The sequence below is a fragment of the Fundulus heteroclitus genome, unplaced genomic scaffold, assembly GCF_011125445.2.
Source record: "Fundulus heteroclitus isolate FHET01 unplaced genomic scaffold, MU-UCD_Fhet_4.1 scaffold_59, whole genome shotgun sequence".
In the NCBI taxonomy this organism is placed as follows: domain Eukaryota; kingdom Metazoa; phylum Chordata; class Actinopteri; order Cyprinodontiformes; family Fundulidae; genus Fundulus; species Fundulus heteroclitus.
Genome location: NW_023397022.1, coordinates 774,422 through 777,092, shown reverse-complemented (window position 1 = coordinate 777,092; position 2,671 = coordinate 774,422). Strand labels below are relative to the sequence as shown.

The window sequence follows — 2,671 nt, the reverse complement described above, 5'->3', positions numbered from 1 at the left end:
ATGAAGATTCACTGTATATAACTGAATGCACCTTCCCTACTCTGCACCTTCTTGTATGAGCCGATGTGACGAGTGAATTTCTCCATTGTGAGATCAATAAAGACTATCTTATCTTACCTTATGAAACCTAGGGCAATGACAGATTACATTACAGAGTTGCATCCAGCAGAGACTATTTGCACTGTGTGTCCAGGGTCAGTACATCTGGAAAAAGATATAAAGATTTCCGGAAAAGCAAGGATAATCACCATGAATGGAGTAATTGAAAGTAAGTTATTCAAGTTTCACCTCATATTATGACATTAGTAAATTGTGATGGTAACTATGGTTATTACTTATTTGGGCCTGTACACATATTAATTAATTAAGCCTAGAAATTCTATTAAATAGGCTTAAATATATATAGTTTCCCAAAGAGTTAGGCTGTCACGCATCTCGAAGTGCTGCACGTGCGAGGGCCTGTCCATCGCTGCTTAAAGCTTTAATTCATGTTTGTTTTTTTTCACCAGATGTTTCCACCTATTAGCGGAAATGTCCACTGTGCCGCATGATATACAGATACCAACAATGGAAGGACAGTCTCCACAACTTTGATGACCATGTTATCTTAAACCTTGAGCTATGTATATATCTGAGACACAACCTACAGGTAAGTAAGTGGAGAAATTATCAAATTATCTGTTTGTGTTATAATATACATAGTAAAAGTAACATATTTATTTGTTTCATTCTGTTTCCAAGGTGTTAGACTCACTGGAGAGCTTGAGGAAGGTAAAATTTCCTCCCAGAGATACAATTCTCCATGCTTACTGCCACTTTGAGGTATTGACAAGCCATGCATATTCCTATTCTTGTGTGTGCTGTGGCTACTATTCTCCAGTAGTTGTGATGGACCTCCACAAGAAAGGAGTGTTTAACTTGCCCGGTTAGTCAGAATGGATGAGTGTTTGATCTTTTTTCTTGGTTTAATGTTTGTTTCATTGTTAACATTTTTTTAATCTTTCAGTGAGTGACATGAAACAGCCCTCTGAGAATTTCCCTGGCAAAGTGAATATAGAAGATTTCTGGGATTCTGTTCTGTTGGAAATGATTTCACGTGGCTTCTTTCAAAGTATTTACATGCTTAAAGTTTTGTCTTTATTATTAAAAGTAATTCACTTGTTTATTATGCAGTTTTCTTTCATTAATATCTTCTTTGGTCTATCTTTCTCAGGTTGTGCAAAGAACATCTTTGCTGTGAATCCTAGTTTTGAGCACTGGGCCCCATGGATTGGAAAGAATACACGAAAATCAGAAATGGTGTTGAACACAGAGTTTGAAAAAGTTTCCTCCACTTTTCAGAAGTCCTCCACTGAAGCTGAAGTCAGCATGGTGTCAGAGGACCGTCTAGTGGACGAGCTCATGAAGCAGAAGGTATACTTCTCTAATGGATGTATAACCTTGGATTTTATTGTGCGTTGTTATTTAATTTCTAATCTTTATTTTACAAGGTTTCAACTGTGCGCAAGCTATGCAAGGCCTGCAATTTGGATTCAAAGGGATCACGGACAGATCTTGTTATAAGACTAAGGGATGAGATGAAGTCAAGGCACAGGTATGACAAGATATTCCAGAAAATCTGGGGAGCATCCAGTAAGGGTTTCATATAGTTCTTAAAAGCCATTTCAAATGTCAATTAGAACTTACTATACAACTTTCTTGTTGCCATTTTCTTTAAAGTGGGTGGTCAGTGGTTTTGTGCCCTCATGGTGTGGTCTACAGTTTAAAGTTCAACCTGAGGGCAGAGTCTCCAAGGGATTTTGCAGATCTTCTCATGTCCTGGAAACACCTGCCAAATGTCTGTGTTTATGACTTTGCTCGGGGTTTGGTAACTCATGTCAACCTTAGTTTTCCAACTTCCATACCTTTCAAGCCACATGAAGGGAGGCTGGCTGCGTCAACCCAAGACAACATCACCGCAGCTCAGCAAAAAAAAACTTCAGATCTCCCTATCGTGGCTGACTGAAATTATGGAAAATTCAGATGAAGAGGGACATCTATTCATTGGTTCCTCCAACCACTATGTTTTATATGATAAATTCCATGAGGCCAACACCAAAGATCCACAGAAAGTGTTGAGGAGAATCAACCTGGTCCCAGAACTGCAAAGTTCGTTGAATAGCCAGGTAGTCGAGCAACTTTTTTCAAGTATGTGGAAGAACAACTACTTCCTCAATAACATGGCACCATCCACCCACATATTTTTGATGAGAAGCCTAGTAAATCAAAGAAACATTAACACAAACACAAAGCTTTTGGAACAGCAACTACACAGTGGGCATAAGACACATCGTTTGCAGGATATTACCATGAATGCCTTTGGACATGCAGTATTTGGTAAATATGAAGTCATAGAAATGTTTTTGTTTTATGGTTGTAACATGACAAATAGTATTTGTGTTAAAAAATTATAAATTATTTTCTAAAAGCATCAGGAACCGCAGTATCTGAAAAGGCCACACAATCTATACTGGTTGAAACTCCTTCACAACAAGGGCTTTATACCGACACAAAGAAAGGTGGGTACTATGATCTCATATCAATTTTATTGATTTGTTTTTATTCACTTTAACTTTTCTTGACAATGATCAATGTGGAAAACATTGTGAATCCATCACAACATGTGAGAACG

At 37.8% G+C, this 2,671-nt stretch overlaps 1 long non-coding RNA gene across 1 annotated transcript; it reads left to right on the top strand.

Annotated features, from left to right (window-relative positions):
• The first annotated feature begins 1,039 nt into the window (after positions 1 to 1,039).
• LOC118561266 lies at positions 1,040 to 1,587 on the top strand. The gene is made up of 3 exons (XR_004929904.1): positions 1,040 to 1,111; positions 1,214 to 1,413; positions 1,491 to 1,587. It is a non-coding gene; the product is annotated as an uncharacterized LOC118561266 (long non-coding RNA).
• The last annotated feature ends 1,084 nt before the right edge of the window (positions 1,588 to 2,671 follow it).